This window comes from Tachyglossus aculeatus, chromosome 1 (genome assembly GCF_015852505.1).
Source record: "Tachyglossus aculeatus isolate mTacAcu1 chromosome 1, mTacAcu1.pri, whole genome shotgun sequence".
NCBI lineage: Eukaryota > Metazoa > Chordata > Mammalia > Monotremata > Tachyglossidae > Tachyglossus > Tachyglossus aculeatus.
In genome coordinates, this window is record NC_052066.1 from 106,301,247 (window position 1) to 106,321,572 (window position 20,326).

The following is a 20,326-nucleotide window of genomic DNA, read 5'->3' on the forward strand; positions in this document are numbered from 1 at the left end:
GCGCATCAAGCAGAAACTCCTCACCCTGGGCTTCAAGGCTCTCCATCACCTCGCCCCCTCCTACCTCACCTCCCTTCTCTCCTTCTCCAGCCCAGCCCGCACCCTCCGCTCCTCCGCCGCTCACCTCCTCACCGGGCCTCCCTCTCGCCTGTCCCGCCATCGACCCCCGGCCCACGTCATCCCCCGGGCCTGGAATGCCCTCCCTCTGCCCATCCGCCAAGCTAGCTCTCTTCCTCCCTTCAAGGCCCTGCTGAGAGCTCACCTCCTCCAGGAGGCCTTCCCAGACTGAGCCCCTTCTTTCCTCTCCCCCTCGTCCCCCTCTCCATCCCCCCGTCTTACCTCCTTCCCTTCCCCACAGCACCTGTATATATGTATATATGGTTGTACATATTTATTACTCTATTTATTTATTTATTTATTTATTTTACTTGTACATTTCTACCCTACTTATTTTATTTTGTTGGTATGTTTGGTTCTGTTCTCTGTCTCCCCCTTTTAGACTGTGAGCCCACTGTTGGGTAGGGACTGTCTCTATGTGATGCCAATTTGTACTTCCCAAGCGCTTGGTACAGTGCTCTGCACATAGTAAGCGCTCAATAAATACGATTGATTGATTGATTGATTGACATGGTTAAAATGCAGGGGCACTGTCTCTCACTAGGTATAAAATCCACTACTTGGGATTCAGAGAATGTGCTATCCCTTAAATTAAAAATATATCACAACAAATTCATTTTTTTCCTCCACTGCTATGCTCCTATATAAATGAATGCAACAAGAAAGAGATTTGTAGCTTCTTCTGGCTAAAAAAAAGTCCCACTGCACCCAAGATTAGAAGATCATCTGGGGCAACGGTTCCTCCTTTTAAACCCTACCCCGACTTTCGAATTCCACTGAGGATGGCAGTTTGGAGGGAGACACCAAAATCTATTCTGTCCATCTGGTTTATTATTCTCGGAACAACTGTCAAAAGTTGCCCAGGAATCAAGTTGCAAAAGCTCCTCATTTGCCTTTGAAAAGTCAGCCCTGGGGGAATCCTGGAACTCTGCTTGCAAATTTCGACTCTCATCAGCTGCGTGCCGGGGCTTGCTTTGTGGAGGTATGAATCTTGGACTTCAGGGTGCACATTTGTCTTTCAGCCCAATATGCTCTGATATGCCTCCACTCCTCTCAGTAGGCAAATTACCGGGAGGTGAGACAGCAGCTTTGTACTCTCTGGAGTTTAGAGCTGGACAGCTCCATGTGGCTGACGGCTAGCAGTCCAGGAGCCTCTTTCTCAAAGTACATGTAGAGGAAGCTTAGGTGATTTGGAAGTGGCCTTTTCCCTCACACATTAGAATCGAAAGTTATAAATGATTAAGGTTACCAAAATGAGGACAGCCGAGAAAAATTTCAAATTCTAAACACGAATTTTAACGCTCAACAAAGCATCCACCCAGTTGATTTCTTGAATACGAAAGCCTGAAGCAGCACATCGAGGACACTCTTTAGAACACAAAATTGCAAATGACTTGGGATTTATGGCTTTATGATTTATTCCAGTAAGGCTTTGACTTTTTTAGGTCATTTGAAATACAGTGGCAGGTTGTAAAAATGAGAAGGCCCTGTCAAGTGAAAGACTTTATCTCTGGAATCTTTGCAAGTAGGAAGTTGAACATTCAGGAAATTTAAATTAATGCTGCAAAGAATTACAGACACTACCTCTCTAAGTTGGAGGGAAAAGCAAGAAGTGAAGCTCATTCTGAAAATATGAAATAAAGAGTTATTGTGTCTCCCATTTGGAAGACTGAGTTGTAGGATAGATGGGGAAACAGAAAGATGGGGAAAATGGAAATCCCATGTACAACTAATGGTTGGGGGGGAGTGGAGAGTTTTTCCAATCCTGCCACAATGAAGTCAGAGCAAAGTGCTTTGCGATAAAATTCTGTAGGCATCATTTCAATGTAGTACTCCGGTTGCAGCATTACCTAAGTTTCTAAAACAGCAAAATGTCATTAGAGTAATTCAAAGGAGTGTCTCCTTAAGACCATAATAATGGGATTTTGCCTTTCCTCAAGCACAGCTACTACAGAAGTGCACAGCTCCCAGTGAGACTTTTGTTTCACTCACTAATGAATTCAAGAATTACCATTACAACTATGTACAGCCAAAATCTGTTCAGAGATTGCTGCCCAGAGAGAAACAGACCCAGCACAGAAGGGCACCCATTTAGATGTGTGTGCTTTGTCCTCTCGAAGCTACGCAAGCCCCTTAACTGCAACGGCTTTGGGATTCTTCTTGGAGATGTGAGTAACGGAAAGTCTCACTTTCAAACAGAGCCTCCTGAATCTCTAAATCATGCAGTGGGGATGTCGTTCAGAGGGTTATGCTTCTCTCAACACGGTCCTGACAACTAGTAAATGGGAATTTGATTAATACTAGATGAGGAGGTTCTGAAGCTTAACTGTGATACGCTGGTTCAGTCTGTGGGCCCTCAAGGAGGATACTTTGAGGGGGCTTTTCCCCTTTTGGAAGCGGGAAGAACGTTTTGAAATGCAAGTTAAAAAAAGATTTCGCCTCCTAGCTCTACAGTTTCAAAAGTATTTCGTATTATGTATTCCTGGAGGGCTTTCTGTCTTCCTACTAAGGAATCATATATATGAATAATAGTAATAATAACAATAATGATGGCATTTATTAAGCACTTCCTATGTGCAAAGCACTGTTTTAAGTGCTGGGGAGGTTACAAGGTGATCAGGTTGTCCCACGTGGGGCTTGCAGTCTTAATCCCCATTTTACAGATGAGGTAACTGAGGCACAGAGAAGTTAACTGACTTGCCCAAAGTCACACAGCTGAAAAGTGGCAGAGTGGGGATTTGAACCCATGACCTCTGACTCCAAAGCCCGTGCTCTTTCCATACAAATTACATATGAGAAGCAGTGTGGCCCAGTTGATAAAGCATGGGACTGGGAGTCAGTAGGACCTGGGTTCTAATCCTGACTCCTCCATTTGTCTGCTGTATGACCTCAGGCAGCTCACTTAACTTCTCTGGGCCTCAGTTATGTCTTCTGTAAGACGGGGATTAAGACAGTGAGCCCCATGTGGAGGTCATATACTGTTTCTGATTAATACCATTAAAAAAAGTGAATAATTGTCACAAAAAACCTCTCTCAAAGGACAATAAAGCTCTCCAATTAAAGACCACTGGGGTGGATTTCCTGTAGCTATTTGCTAGAGGTAGTAGTAACTGGGCCCATGTAAATGCCCCACCATGCAACTTGGGCTCTGGTTAACTTGAAGACAAAAGTCCAGACATTTCAGGTTGTTTCAAAGAACCATTCTGAAAACAAGGTTCAGGAGTAACTTCCAAGATGGAAAAACAGATGAAAAACCATAAAATGTCATCCCTGAAGGCATTAGCTTACTTGTCAATGGTTCCAAGCTTAGGTTTTCATCAGTAGGTTTACATACGCATTAGTTCAGAAATATTATATATATTTACAGATTTATTACTCTATTTTACTTTTACATATTTACTATTCTATTTTGCTAATGATGTGCATATACCTATAATTCTATTTGTTCTGACGATTTTGACACCTGTCTGCATGTTTTGCTTTGTTGTCTGTCTCCCTCTTCTAGACTGTGAGCCCACTGTTGGGTAGGGACCGTCTCTATATGTTGCCGACTTGTACTTCTAAAGAGCTTAGTAAAGTGCTCTGCACACAGTAAGAGCTCAGTAAATACAACTGAATGAATGAATGAATCCCTGGGCCCCCTCCCACCCCCCGAGAAACGACTACATTTCTGTTTCCCCCTCATTTTGTTCTTATTCTTGATCATGCAATGATGAGGGGTGTGGCAGAAACACAGATAACAGTAGAGTGTGGGAGGCACAAGTAACTCTGCATGCCAGAAATAAAAACACTTTCATTTTTTGCATAACTTTCTACATTCTGAATCGTCCTGCACGAAACAGTGCTAAGACAACAGAAATTAGAGTTAGCACCAGAAACGGCACTCTTGCCCGCTTTTCGATAGAGCGAATGTTTCCATGTTTCTAACAGCTTTCTAATATCCGAATGTATTTGGGAACAACAGTGGAATTTGTGTCATCATGACCAAAAGATTACAGTGCAAACCCTAGATTCTTCTGTGGCTCAGCAGGCTTCTAGTCCCCATGGTAACTAACCCTCAGATATTGTCCTCCACTCAGCTGGAGTACTGAGGGTTGGGAGGCTTTTGTGCCTGATGAGATTTCTTCCCCAACCTTCTAGCAAAAGACCCTAGTGCTTCCTCCTGACTCTTTTCTAATTGAGATGCAAATTAATCTCTGTGGCTGATTACACTTCCCTTAAAGCTACTGACAAGTGCAGCTGTAACCAGAGTTTACAGACTTTCTGACAAGTGACTTCAGCTGCCATTATTTGCATGGGGCTGCCAGGGTCTTCAAAGCTCCTGGACTAAGGGATGCAGATCACTTTCCACAGGCATTGCATGCATGTTACTGACATGCATAGTATCTGCATAAGATCTGCATACGATTAAAAAAAAAAAGAGAGATTTATGATTAGGTCTTGGCCACTTCAAAATGAATCTTGACCCCGACATCATTTAACTCAACAAGATGAGTCCTTCTGTCACTCCCCTATAGTAGATTTGGCTAAAGATATAAAAACTGGCAAGGCTCAGGATAAAATCACGTGTGGACTTTGGCTATTCACAGATTTTTAGATAGTCTGAGCCTGTGAATAACTGTAACCCTAACAGTGTTTTCATTCATTCATTCATATTTATTAAGCGCTTACTGTGTGCAGAGCACTGTACTAAGTGCTTGGAAAGTACAATCCCAGTGCAGATTCTAAATGTTATCTATCTGCTATATATGTAAATGTTAATGAATATAGCCTCTAATTATTGTATAAGCTTACACAGTAGGGAAGGGACAAAACTACACCCTGCAGTTTTGCTCAGCCCTGGGCTCAGGCCTTTACAGAAATATATCTGTAGATTTGAGATCTACCAAGGTATTGAATTTCCCAAGCCAGACCCATGGGTAGCATCACTGCATCTTTTCAGTTTTCTGCTCCTGGGTTGACTGATGTCTTTCTCTGTGTCTCAGTTCTCCTGCTCACCCATGGCTATCAAATGTCCCGGGATCACTCTGCCACTTGTCTGCCATGTGACCCTGGGCAAGCCATCTATCTTCTCTGTGCTTCAGTTCCCTCATCTGCAAAATGGGGATTCGAGACCTGCTCTCCCTTCTTCCTAAGAACTAAGCGCCGTTTGGGACCTGAAGACCTTGTATCTACTCCACCGCTTAGGAAGGTGCTTGACACATAGTAAGCGCTTAACAAATACCACAGTTATTATCACAGGCAGATAGGGGCTACCTTGGTAGTAATGTTTATTGAGTGCCTTCTGAATGCAATGCACTGTATTTGAGGGCTTGGCAAATATAGATTTGTTTCTAGTAAATCTGTTGAGATCCTGACAGAATTTTCCTTTCACTTTACTGATATCTATCAGTGCTGAGGCAAAGGAGCTGATGATAGTTGCAAAGGCAGGTATAGATGGTCATCAATTGTTGTCAGGCTATGGGGAAGATTCGGGTGGCCCCTGAGTACACACTGCCTGTTTGAATATTCAGTAGTTGGAAGATGATATTCTGAAATAGAGAGACCTTTCTTGAAGAAGGGCAGGGAATGTTGTCTGTTTGCTGTTGCATTGTACTCTCCCAAGTGCTTAGTACAGTGCTCTGCACACAGTAAGTGCTCAATAAATACGATTGAATGAATGGATGAAGAAGGTATTTCCAGTAATTGAGCACTTCACCAGGGAGTTTGGTTTTGTTTAGTAGCTGATGTCCACTCTGTATCTGGTCAGTTACACGCACCCAAGTGCCATGTTTTCTTGATGACCACTGTTATCATTGTCATCCTAGAACCGTCATGCTACATGACTCATTCACTCATTCAGTCACATCTGAGCACTTACTATGTGCAAAACATTGTATTAAGCTATTGGAAGAATACAATATAACAGCACACAGACACATTTCTTCCCACAACAAGCTCACAGTCTAGAGGGGGAGAAAGATATTAATATAAATAAATAGATAAATAAATAAATACATACATTACAGTTATATACATATGTGCTGTGGGGATGGGAGGGAGGATGAATAAAGGAGCAAGTAAGAGTGGTGCAGAAGGGATTGGGAGAAGAGGGTTTAGTCAGGGAAAGCTTCTTGGAGGAGATGTGCCTTCAATAAGGTTTTGAAGTGGGGGAGAGCAATTATCTGTCTGAACTCCTTGTCTTCCCTCCCAAACCCTGCCCTCTCCCTGACTTTCCCATCACTGTTGACGGCACTACCATCCTTCCCGTCTCACAAGCCCGCAACCTTGGTGTCATCCTCGACTCCGCTCTCTCGTTCACCCCTCACATCTAAGCTGTCACCAAAACCTGCCGGTCTCAACTCCACAACATTGCCATCCGCCCTTTCCTCTCCATCCAAATCGCTACCCTGCTGGTTCAAGCTCTCATCCTTTCCCGTCTGGATTACTGCATCAGCCTTCTCTCCGATCTCCCATCCTCGTGTCTCTCCCCACTTCAATCCATACTTCATGCCGCTGCCCAGATTGTCTTTGTCCAGAAATGCTCTGGGCATGTTACTCCCCTCCTCAAAAATCTCCAGTAGCTACCAATTAACTTACGCATCAGGCAGAAACTCCTCACCCTCGGCTTCAAGGCTGTCCATCACCTCGCCCCCTCCTACCTCACCTCCCTTCTCTCCTCCTCCAGCCCAGCCTGCACCCTCCGCTCCTCCGCCGCTAATCTCCTCACCGTGCCTCGTTCTCGCCTGTCCCACCATCAACCGCCGGCCCACGTCATCCCCCTGTCCTGGAATGCCCTCCCTCCCCACATCCGCCAAGTTAGCTCTCTTCCTTCCTTCAAGGCCCTACTAATAGCTCACCTCCTCCAGGAGGCCTTTCCAGACTGAGCCCCCTCCTTCCTCTCCACCTCCTCCCCCTCCATCCCCCCGCCTTACCTCCTTCCCTTCCCCACAGCACCTATATATACGTATATATGCTTGTACGCATTTATTACTCTACTTATTTATTTATTTTACTTGTACATATCTATTCTATTTATTTTATTTTGTTAATATGTTTTGTTTTGTTCTCTGTCTCCCTCTTCTAGACTGTGAGCCCACTGTTGGGTAGGGACCGTCTCTATATGTTGCCAACTTGGACTTCCCAAGTGCTTAGTACAGTGCTCTGCACACAGTAAGCGCTCAATAAATGATTGATTGATTGATTGATTGATATGAGGTGGAAGGGCACTCCAGGCCAGAGGCAGGATGTGGATGAGAAGTCAGAGGCGAGATAGATGAGATCAAGGTATAATGAGAAGGTTAGCATTAGAGAAATGAAGTGTGCGGGCTGGGTTGTAGTAGGAGAGTACAATTCAGCAAAAAAGAGAAACAACCCCTGCCCATCACTACTGCGGTAGGAGGGGGCAAGCTGATTAAATTCTTTAAAGCCAATGGTGAGGAGTTTTTGTTCGATGCGGAGGTGGATGGACAACCACTGGAGTTTCTTGAAGAGTGGGGAAACATGGTCTGAAAGTTTTTGAAGGAAAATGATTCAGGCAGCAGAATGGAGTATAGACAGGAGTGGGGAGTGACAGGAGGCAGGGAGGTCACCATGATGTTTCTTCTATGGTTATAGTCAGAATGTAAAACTGACCCAACCTGGTCCTCTAAAGAGTTGCTTTGAATGAGACTGACTCTGTTTCGGGTGCCCCTCCTACAGGTTTCCCCAATCACTGTGAATGGTGCATTCTTGAATAAAGCTGCTAAATCATCCAGGGCATAACTAAACATCACTGCTACCACTTCAGTGATCAACAGACCATCATTCTGGGTTATTTACTTGCTTAAGACATGTCCCATGGGCATTGAGATATTCTGTACATTTTTTTCTAATTTTTTTTTCCCAGGAGTGGTGCTAGAGTGCACTAAGCAATCAATCAATCAATCAATCAATCAATCGTATTTATTGAGCAAGCAAGTTGCTGATGTTAAGAAGGCAGGCTAATGGGTTGACTTTTACATCATACGTGGTTGAATGTGCCATTTACTTTGTAGCAGTAAATGTTGGGAGTTATGGCTACTTATTTACCATAATGGTGTCGGCTATCCAGACTATTATGATACATGCCATTCGATTGAAATAATCTGGGTTACCGTCAACTTGGTTGCCATTAATGAGATTTTGGAGGAGGGAGAGCTTGAGATTCAGTGACGTGCAGCCCTCGGAAGTGTGGCATGACAGCTGAATATTGGGAGATAACTGCGGCAGACAGACCAGGCTGGCATAATTAGAATCAAGAAAGGAGCAGCTCTTTGTGGGCCAAGAGGAAGAGACAAGACTGAAAACAGCACCAGATGCTACAAATGGCAAACGTCAGTTCAACGGGCAATAATCTTCTGGCGTGCATGCTGTGGCAGGGTCTTTCACACAAGAAGCTTTGGCCCTTTCCACCATACTCATGCAGGGGTCAAATGTATCCCCAAAGGCATCATCTTTGAATACAAAGGATCCCTTTCTTTCTCTCACCTTCTCCATCTTAGACACCATGATGCTAGGGATTGAATTATAATGGTATAGGATGGAGGCTTGGGGAGCATTCCAGAATAGGAAGAATAACCGGGGCTAATTTTATTCTTCTGATTTTCATAACTGCTGATGGTGGAAATAAAACTACCAAGTAGGAAACCCTTTGTCATGACTGACTCATACTGAACCCTGAAGCACTGGTTCCTCGATAGCTTTATGGAAATGCATTCGGTCATTCTGAGCTTTCTAATTGACAAAATGACACCCCCATGAATATCTAGTATTGATATATATTCTCTTCCTGAACAGCTGAAAGTGCTTTACAGATTTAATCATCAACAGAATGAATTCTCATACTGTGCCTTAGAGGCAGCAGGAGGCCGGCATTATTACCCCATTTTACGGGGAGGGGGAGGGAGTTGATGAGTGGGGAAATTGGGCTCAGAGAGACAGCAGGAGGTCTGCATTATCACCCTATCTTACAGACCCTGAGAGGTTATGTGACATGTCCAGACCCAGGGTGTTAGCAACTGCTCCAGAATCAGAAAGTGATGGAGGCTTCAACTCCACAACCCTATGCATTCACCTAACCAGCCATAACTCCACTTAGCCATACTGTATTAACACCTCTGATCTGGCCCCCTAGCAGCAAAGCAAGATCAATTTTAATAAAACTAGATGAAGTACCTGAAACCTAAAACCAGGGTTAGAAATTAAATTCCATTATCTTTCACTGCCTTCCATAGTTCATGGGAAACTTCTCACTGTTGTATCTGAGTTTAACTCTTTTTTTGCGGGGGGAGGGGGTGTCTTTTTTTTGCATTGCTCTTTTTGAACTTTTTTGTACATATTTTTGAACTCTTTTTGTACATATTTATTACTCTATTTATTTATTTATTTATTTTACTTGTACATTTCTATCCTACTTATTTTATTTTGTTGGTATGTTTGGTTCTGTTCTCTGTCTCCCCCTTTTAGACTGTGAGCCCACTGTTGGGTAGGGACTGTCTCTATGTGATGCCAATTTGTACTTCCCAAGCGCTTAGTACAGTGCTCTGCACATAGTAAGCGCTCAATAAATACGATTGATTGATTGATTGATTGATTGAACTGAAGGAATTACAAGTCAAAAGGAACACAGGGCAGTATTTAAACAAGCTTAACCCTAGTGCCCTCACAGCAAAATTCAAATTTTTTTAAATGGCATTTGTTAAGTGTTTACTACGTGCCAGGCACTGAACTAAGTTCTGGGGTGGATTCAAGCTACTTAGGTTGGACACAGTCCATGCTCCACATGGGGCTCACAGTCTTAATACCCATTTTACAGGTGAGGCAACTGAGGCACAGAGAAGTTAAACGACTTACCCAAGGTAACACAGCAGATGCCCAGGCCCAAGCTCTATCAACTAAGCCACACTGCTTTCAATTGAGATGAAATGCTGCCTACAAATCCATTAAGCTCAAACAGTTTGGGAACATACTTTCCACAACACTTAATTTGAACTCCCAATTTTATTCCGCTCATTGTGGGCAGGGAACATATCTTCAATGACTCTGTTCCACTGTACTCTCCCAAGCTCTTAGTACAGTGTTCTGCACACAGTAAATGCTCAATAAATGCCATGGATTGATTTCATAAATTAGAAGTAAAAAATTAAAACTACTGTCACTATCAACATACTACAAAATACAACAAGGCTAAAAAGAAGAGTGTAAATGACTTAAAGGTGACTTGAGAACTGAGTTTAAGAGGTGGAGAGTGAACCCAAGCACCTGACAGGCCAAAAGAAAACCTATGATTGTTTCCATAAGCTTCCTGCCCAGAGAGACTGTAGACTGGAATGGAGTAAAACTAGGTCTATGGGCTAAAGAAAGCATTGGGGCCCTGGGACTAAGACTAAAATTATATTCAAGAATGGACCACACCACTGTTTTGTACCAATCTCTAGGAGTTTTAAAATAGCAGAGGCGGGAGAGGGAGGTGATTGTAGTCTGCAGAGAAGACAGGTCTGGAGTGTCAAATGTCAAGGTCACTCACTGCAGGTTAGGTATGGAAAGAATGACTTAATGGCCTCAGTATGGGTGTGAGAGGTAGAGGTATGGAAAAAGAAATCTGAGATGGTATCTTTAAATGTGTACAGATTATTGGACAGTACCTTGTAGGGGAGGAATTATGGACAATAAGAATAGAAAATATCATCACGTACAGTACTGTGTGAAACAGAACTTGCATTTTTAAAACACTGAAATTTGCTTGATTCCTTTTTAAAAGACCACAGGCATGCCAGAGATTGTGCCAAAACTTTTTTTTGAGACACTATGTAGACATCGTGCTGAAACTTTTTTTTTTTTTTTTTTTTTTTTAGGAAATATAGAAAGGTGCCTTGGTGTTAACTAAATCATTTTTGGAAACTTCCAAGGGCTGACCACAGTTTGATTGCAAAATCTTTAGTTGGCTTGGGAACAGTAACCATAGCATGTGGCAAGCTTCCAGTGTTTAACACACTAGACCCAGAAATAAGCCCACTGATTGCCCACGAGGGAAGGACAAGCAGATGGCAGGTGAGTTTGCCCTCATCACTCAGGAAAAGCAGCAACCATGGGCTGAAGGCCCCACTTGACAGGTCTAATTTAGCCTGCCTGGGAAGTTGCAGAGACCCCCTAGAAGAGACCTAAAAAGGTGTGTTGAAACATTACTAAACATACTCCTACTGCGTTGGCTTTTTTTTTTTTAATCCCAAAACGCAATGGTGCTTTTCAGTCTTGTAAAAATCCCTAGCATGTATAGGCCCTCGACAATATTACAGCGATTGTTCCATTGTCCTTCACAGCTCAAGATATTTGTTCACGCGCCATGGTTACTATTACAAAGAACTTCTCTGACAGCAATACTTAGCTGGATTACCTACTCAAACAAAAGTGATAAAAGTGAGCTTTCCTTCTGCTCCTGGCAGATGTACTGCCTCAATCCTGCTGCTAATCTGAGGGTATTTTAATTATAAACATATTTTAACTATTTTAAATGATCAGGTTGTGGAGTTGAGCATCATTTGACCGAGGGGTCGGGTGTACATTGAAAAGACCCTATGACAAAAATGGACCTCAGGCAGTCATAGCTCAGGCTTGTCAGTGGATTGGAGCAACAATCCGCAAGTGGGATGGGGAGAAGGGAAGAGATCTGAGAAGAAGATGGATAAAGAGAGCCACGAGCAACTCCTCCTGATAATAATAATAATAATAATAATAATAATAATAATAATAATAATAGTAATGGCATTTATTAAGCGCTTACTATGTGCAAAGTACTGTTCTAAATGCTGGGGAGGTTACAAGGTGATCAGGTTGCCCTACGTAGGGCTCAGAGTCTTAATCCCCATTTTACAGATGAGGTAACAGGCACAGTGAAGTTAAGTGACTTGCCCAAAGTCACACAACTGACAATTGGCGGAGCCGGAATTTGAACCCATGACCTCTGACTCCAAAGCCCCTGCTCTTTCCACTGAGCCATGCTGCCTCCTGATCCAAACTTAAGTTGGCAGAAGGTGCAATACACAAGCACTCAAAAGGGTGAATGCTTGGTCAGAGAAAGCAAGATGTAAATTGGAGATTGTAAAAAAATTATTATTACTGAATTGTATTATTGTTAATAATATTATAATACAATATCAAATAACTGATAATTATTTAATAATAAACAATTCCAATTGAGGTATTTGTTCAGCATTTAATATGTATCAAGCATTGTTCTAAATACTGGGGAAGATACAATCAATAAATGGTGTTTACTGAGCACTTACTATGTGCAGAGCACTGTACTAAGTGCTTGGGAGAGTACAACAGAATTGGCAGACATGTTCCCCGCCCATAACAAGTTCATGGTCTAGAGGGGGAGGCAGACATTAATATAAATGAATCATTTATAAAATATAATTGAAAGAAAAGTATATATGCTAATATATAATTTAAAGCTAAGTACATATGCTTGGCAATTAGCTTGGCAACCATGGAGGTCCAGGGCCCAGACACAGTCCTTGTCCCACACAGAGCTCACAATCTAAGGAGGGAGAATAGCCATTGAGTCTCCATTTCACAGGTGAGGTAAAGGAGGCATGGAGAGGATAAATGACTTGCCCAAGGTCACACAGCAGATACGTGGTGGAGCTGGGATTGAAACCCAGGTCCTCTCACTCCCAGGCCCATTCTATTTCCACTAAGCCATGCTCCTCCTCTACAGGATAGCATTCTCTAAATGCTATCCGGTGTCAAGAAATGTAAATCACAATGCCAGTTCATCAGCTGGGTTGACACAAGGCAAGTATTTGGTTCTGAATTTTTCTTACCTTCCCTGCTATCTTCCCAGCAATGAAGGTGGATGTGTAGCATGGCCTAGTAGATAGAGCACAGACCCGGGAGTTAGAAGGACACGGGTTCTAATCTCAGCTCCACCACCTGTCTGCAATAATAATAATAATAATAATAATAATGGAATTTATTAAGCGCTTACTATGTGCAAAGCACTGTTCCAAGCGCTGGGGGGGTTACAAGGTCATCAGGTTGTCCCACGGCGGCTCACAGTCTTAATCCCCATTTTACAGATGAGGTAACTGGGGCCAAGAGAAGTGAAGTGACTTGCCCAAAGTCACACAGCTGACAGCTGGCGGAACCGGGATTTGAACCCATGACCTCTGGCTCCAAAGCCCAGGCTCTTTCCACTGAGCCACGCTGCTTCTCTAAAAAAATCTGCCCACTTAGTTTGCACGTTAGGCACGGACGGGGTTCGAACCCGTACTCTTCGGTTTACGAGACCAACGCCTTACCACTTGGCCACCGTGCCTGCTATGTGACCTTGGGCAAGTCACTTCACTTCCTCTGTACCTCAGTTACCTCATCTGTAAAATGGGGGTCCAGACTGTTAGCCCCATGTGGGACAGGGACTGCGTCTAACCCGATTTGCTTGTCTCCACCCCAGCGCTTAGAACACTGCTGGCACATAGTAAGCGCTTAACAAATACCACAATTATTATTATTTTTACTCTTGTTCCTCTAAGGGAGAGGTGTGATCCAGCAGACGCGATGAAGGAGGCTTTCCAAGTCAGAGGAACAATGTGAACAAGGGGTCCAGAGGCCAGAGACTCAAGAATGAAATACAGTTCGAAGATGGATGACGGTGGAGATCGGAGTGTGCGCTGGGGCTTTGTGGATGAAGAGAGCTGATTTGGGGAGAGCCTGAAGCAAACTACGAGAAACTCCCAACCGAAGCAGAGGGCAATGGGAAACTATAGGAGGCTTTTAAGGAGTGGAGTGATGTGTCCCTACTGCTGTTTCAAGAAGACGATCCAGCGGGCCGGAGGAAGTATTAGACAGGGGCGGGGGATGAAGTTGGGGGCAAGAAGAGCACGAGGTCATGGGTTCTAATCCCAGCTCTGCCACTTGTCAGCTGTGTGACTTTGGGCAAGTCACTTAACTTCTCTGGGCCTCAGTTCCCTCATCTATAAAATGGGGATTAAGACTGCAAGCCCCACGCGGGACAACCTGATCGCCTTGTATTCCCCCAGGGCTTAGAACAGTGCTTTGCACATAGTAAGCGCTGAACAAATACCGTCATTATTATTATTAATCTAACTGTGATATGGCAAGAGTTTGGATGAGGTACTAGTTGCTTGGGTGGAGAGGAAGGGGTGGATGAAGGAAATGTCATGAAAGAAGAAGGGGCAGGATTTAGCAGATGATTTAATGTGATGATATGGATGAGGAAGACAGAATCAGCTATTCCATGGCTAATGGGCCTGAGGGGTAGCAGCTCTCCAGAGTCTTCCTTATTATTAATAATGATAATAATACTAATAATTGCAGTAGTCATTAAGCACTTACTACATGCCAGGCACTCTACTAAGTGCTGGGGTAAATACAAGATAATAATAATATTAATGGTATTTGTTAAGTGCTTACTATGTGCAAGGCACTGTTCTAAGCACTGGGGAGGTTACAAGGCGATCAGGTTGTCCCACGTGGGGCTCACAGTCTTAATCCCCATTTTACAGATGAGATAACTGAGGCCCAGAGAAGTTAAGTGACTTGCCCAAAGTCACACAGCTGACAACTAGCGGAATCGGGATTTGAACCCATGACCTCTGACTCCCAAGCCTGGGCTTTTTCCACTGAGCCATGCTGCTTCTCTGTGAGAGATATTCAGGTTGGACCCAGTCCCTGTCCCACAAGGGGCTCACAGTCTAAGGAGAGGGAGTGATAATAATAATAATAATTATGGTACTTGTTAAGCACTTACTATGTGCCAAAAACTGCTCTAAGCGTTAGGATAGATTCAAGTTAATCAGGGTGGACACAGTCCCTGTCCCACACAGGACTCACCCTCTTAATCCCCAGTTTACAGATGAGTAACTGAGGCCCAGAGAAGTGAAGTGACTTGCCCAAGGTCACACAGCAGACAAGTGTCGGAGCCAGGATTAGAACCCATGACTTTCTGACTCCCGGGTCTGTGTTCTACCAACTAGGCTACGCTGCATCCCTGCCAAGGGAGGTGGGGCTCCGTAACCTAGGATATAAACTGATGTGCTTGCTCCCTTTTAAACCTACACAGGGGCTAATTTCCACTAATTACGGCATAAAGTATACTCATTACTAAGACACAAGACTTACTAATTACTTGTATTGGGCTTCATCCTGGATTAAGTAAAACTATGTGGAAATAAACCGCCCACTTTCAGAGGCATTCATGCTTAGGGAACAGTGGAGCTTTGGAAGGTTAACTAGCCTGATGTCAGGCCCGTGGAAAGAGCAGTGCTTTGGGCATCAGGAGTCCTGGGTTCTAGTCCTGGTTCTGGAGGTTGGGGTGATGCCATCCATCGATGGTAAAGGTTTCTGACTCAAGAACCAGTGAGGGCATGCTTTAAGGTAGGCAGGCTCCGCAGGAATCCTGAAAAATAGTTGGGCAATGTGGGCAGCGGAAACTAAAGCAACTGCCTTGTCAGACCACGTTTTCAAAACCTCAGCACCAGCCTCAAGCTGTGAATTACTTTTGGCCACAAATGGGTCCTTAATGTGATGATGTGGATGAGGAAGACAGAATCAGCTATTCCATGGCTAATGGGCCTGAGGGGTAGCAGCTCTCCAGAGTCTTCCTTATTATTAATAATAATAGTAATACTAATAACTGCGGTAGTCATTAAGCACTTACTAGATGCCAGGCACTCTACTAAGTGCTGGGGTAAATATGAGATAATAATAATAATAATGGTATTTGTTAAGTGCCTTCTGCGATGTGCTGTTTCTCCATCTACCTCCTTTGCCTGTTGTAGGAACATGACTGACAGGGACAAGAGAGTTTTGAGTGGCAATACACAAACCACCATCACTATAATTAATCCCTTCACATGGGTTCCCTGTCACAAAGTCTTGAGGCTAAGGCTCATCTGTCATTCCTGATGGGAAACTCCTTCATGATTGCCTCTGCCACTGAAACCAGGAGCCACTTGTATTTCGAAGAGGCCTCCATCGTGGCCTTCCCCATCTCAAGTTTAACATGCTTCATATTGAACTCTTCTATTTCAGAGTTCGACGCCAGTTTGGTGGAAATCACTTCCTCCCTCCACACTGTGAGCTCCTTGTGGGCAGGGAACATGTCTACCAACTCTGTTATGTTGTATTCCCTCAAGTGCTTAGTACAGTGCAGAGCACACATAAGCCCTCAATCAATATTATAGACTGATTGAAGTGATTCAGATTTAGGATTGCCAGACCCTGTCTTCAATCAGCCCTCCCTGATTCAGTCTAGGTTTCTCTACTCTCCATTCCCTGTACTTCACACTCAACCTTTTTGTCTCTGTATGTCCCTCTATTTTATTTCAAGTCTTTTGACTTTCATTACAAGCTCATCTTCTGACTGTGCCTCACTCTTAACTCTCCCACCTCTGAACCTTGACAACTATTAAAGCAGCTTGGGCCTTCCTCTGGCCCCCATCCACTAGACCATAACTCTTCTCACACTCAGTACAGTGCCCTGAACAAATACGTGCTCAGTGAATACCACTGATTGAAGTAAAATCCTCCTAAATCAGCATCTCCTCCAGGATTAATTCACAACTCCTAATACATCAACCAAACATCACTCCTACCACTTACATTTTATTCCTCCCCTCAGCACTTATGTCCACATGTATATTTTTGACATCTATTCAATTTATTGAACTGAACAAGATGTCACGTTCTCTGTACCTTTGCCAGGTAGCACAAAGAAATTCTCTTCCTCTTTCCCCCTGAACCTCCTCCCCTTCTCAATTTTTCCATCCCAGTTGACACTCCCACCCTCTTAGCCCCCAAACTCACAATTTTGGAGTCATCTTTGACTCCGCCTCAAGTCTGCATCCAATCTGCCATCTTGTTCTGATGATTCTCCCCAAAATGATATTGGATAATATTTGATGGACTCTCCCCTTGGTCTCCAATTCTCCTCCCATAACTGGGATTCCACTGCAAATGAGTTCCCAACTGGATTGCTAACAGCAGCCTTTGGTTTTTCCCCACTTTGGTCTATTTTATATTCTGCAACAGGAATCTGTCTGAAATTCAGACTGAAGCACATCACTCCCAACTGCTTTTCACCTGAGGTTCACTTGTACTGGCCCGCACTCTTCTCCTCCTTCGCCACAGCTTGGGTTCATGCATTATCTAAATGGTAGGTAGGAGTGATTTTTGGTTGATGCAACAGGAGTTGTGAATTAATCTAGAGAGGCTTCCTGCAGGAGCTGCCATTTTAGGAGGATTTCACATTGATCAATCTAACTAATCTAACTGGTCCCTACACATGATCCTCCACCTTTGATTCCTTTCTCCTTCGCTCCTCCAATCTCCTTCAGTTACTGAAAATCCACTTCCACCTCTGTATCCCTCACCACATCAAACTTCATTACTTCAGCATCGATACATATATCTATCATTTAATAGTCTTCCAATATATCTATTAGTTTAGTCTTCCATTATTTTACACTCTATTATTTGTTTACTATCTTTTGATATAATTCTCCTATTCATGTTCCTACTTTTTGCATCACAATTTAATTTTTCATAGGTCTCTTGTGTTTCTTCATTTCACCCATTTATCACTTAAAATTGTTGAGGGCAGGGACCACGTCATTTTTTCTTCTTGGGCAAAATTCCACTCTTGACACTTAGCAGGCACTTGGTTAAATTATGCGGCTGAAAATGGTATATCCAAGGGAGAGTTTCTTGGCTTTTTTCAAAATCTACTTCCTGTCCTTACCTCACTAATTCTAATAATAATTATGGCATTTCTTAAGCACTTCATAAGGGCCTAGCACTGTATTAAGCACTGGTGTGGGTACAATAAATTAGATCAGGCACAATCTCTGTCCTACATGGGGCTCACAGTCCCAGGCGGAGTAGGGGGAAGGCAACTCCATTTTACAGATGAGGAAAGTGAGGCCTAGAGAAGTTAAATGACTTGCCTAAGGTCACACAGCAGGTAAGTGATGGAGCTGGGATTAGAATCCAGGTTTCCTGACTCTCAGGCCTGTGCTTTTCCCACTATGCCAAACCACGCCAGGAACTGAATACCTGTTCTCCCTTTTAGAACAGTGTTCGGCACATAGTAAGCACTTTACAAATGCCATCATTATTATTATACTTAGACTGTGAACCCCATGTGGGACAGGGACTGTGTTCGACTTGATTATGTTACACCTTCCTCAGGGATTAGTACCGCAACTGGCACATTACAAGATCTTAAATATCACAATTGTTATTTTTAAGCTGCCACAGTTATTTTACTTTTATAATAGGTAGTTGCACATGCTCTCATTCTTTTTAAACCCTCGCTGACTCTTCCTGAACTCATGCTGTTTTAACCATTAATAGGTATCATAGTTACCTATTACAGAGAGATTCCAGGCTATATAGCCAACCCATGATACATACAATCTTAAGATTCCTTTAGTATTGTTTGAAACCTAATCCGAGGCACAACCTCCTCGTGATACAAATGCTGCAACTATACATCTTATTACCTTACCCTCTAAAAAAGTCCAACTGGCCTGATTTGGTATTTGTTAAATGCTTACTATATGCTAGGCATTGTACTAAGTGCTAGGGTAGATTAGTCAGGGTGGATGCAGTTCATGTCCCATTTGGAGCTCACCACCTTATTCCCCATTTTACAGATGAGGAAACTGAGGCACAGAGAAGTTAAGTGACTTGCCCAAAGTCACACAGCACACAAGTGGAAAAGTTGGGATTAGAACCCAGGTGTTCTGGCTGGATGTGTCAGGAAGGTAAATCCCTTTCTCCTTCCTTCCCATTTGGGCGGAGGTAAAGCAATCAACACGGAATGGATCTTGAAGGAAGCTCTGCCCACAGTCAGTATCAGATTTTCAAGGCACAGAAGAGACACCACAGCATATAACCAAAGAAACTGTTGTGCCTCATTCAATCATATTTATTGAGAGCTTCCTGTGTGCAGAGCACTGTACTGTGCTTGCGAGGCAACTGCATTTATAAATGGATGATGCCGATGTAGGTGAGCTGATTGTAGCTCATTCAGAGGAACAGTCCAATAAGGACCTCATCAAACTTCAACAATCCAATACGTCATCGCAAGGTACCAAAACAAAGAATTTACATTTTTTGGTATTATGAGGTCTAGCATTAACTTTAAAGAAAATGGATGAACTTATAGAAGCATTCGAAGAAGACTAATGGCGAGAAGTTCAAAGATGTACAGAGATGCTCAGGAGTTAGCCTGTTGCAAGGTGCTTTAAGAAATGGCTGTTATTCAACCCAAGTTGGACAAATTCTTCACTAAAGTTGAAAATCCACTACCAAAGCCAAAAAAATTACTGTTTCTGCAGCCTCTTCCCAGGACTCATAGTCATGCTCTGACACCACATTTGGTCAATGAATCAGTGGTATGTATGAAGTGCTTACTGTGTGCAGAGCACTGTGCTAGGTGCTTGGGACAGTACAGTCACAGAGTTGGTAGAAACGTTCCCTGCCCAAAGGTCGTGTTGTTATGCTTTAACAAATAATAAACAATAGTTTAGTAATACTTAATGTAACAGAAAACAACATTAAGTATCAAGCACTTAGTAAAGCAATCAAATATTTAGTAATGTGCTCTGCACACAGTAAGCGCTCAATAAATACCATTGATTGATAGCACATATAGGAAATTCCTATTATTTTCCAGAAATTCTGTAAAGCATCCTAATTTAACAAATGTTAAGTCTGAGGAAGAACTGTATCATGGCCACATGTTCAACAAGCAATGGTTTACGATGTCATATTCGAACACCAACCATTTGGAAGCAACATAGTAGCCAACTCCCCTGACACTGAAACATGTTTCCAATGCTACTCACTTCTCTAGCAGACTCGGCAGAAATGGATGAAAAGGACCAATGTAAGAAAATAGCATTTTGTCAATTGCTTTTCTTTAACAATTTGCTGTAAGTTGATCCAACCTGCTTGAATGTTGGGATTCCAGTTCCTGGTTGACATGCAGGTGGACAAACGAATTAGTGGTGAGTTCTTGTTCATTTCTGTCTGGAGGCCATTGGGTAACAGTAGGTGGAAGAAATAATGCCTCCTGAAGGCAGAACCCACCTAAGTCAGGATATGGAGTCTACAGTGCTTGGAACCATGATTCTTTAGAATGCCATATCTTTACATGTGCCAACTCAACAAAAGACTG

General features: G+C 43.1%; 1 protein-coding gene and 1 non-coding gene across 2 annotated transcripts in view; both read right to left on the reverse strand.

The window, feature by feature from the left end:
• The window catches only part of RALGAPA2 (Ral GTPase activating protein catalytic subunit alpha 2), a 421,002-nt gene that overhangs the window by 94,917 nt on the left and 305,759 nt on the right, over positions 1-20,326 (reverse strand). The window lies entirely within an intron of this gene.
• TRNAT-CGU lies at positions 13,367-13,438 on the reverse strand. The gene has a single exon. It is a non-coding gene; the product is annotated as a tRNA-Thr (tRNA).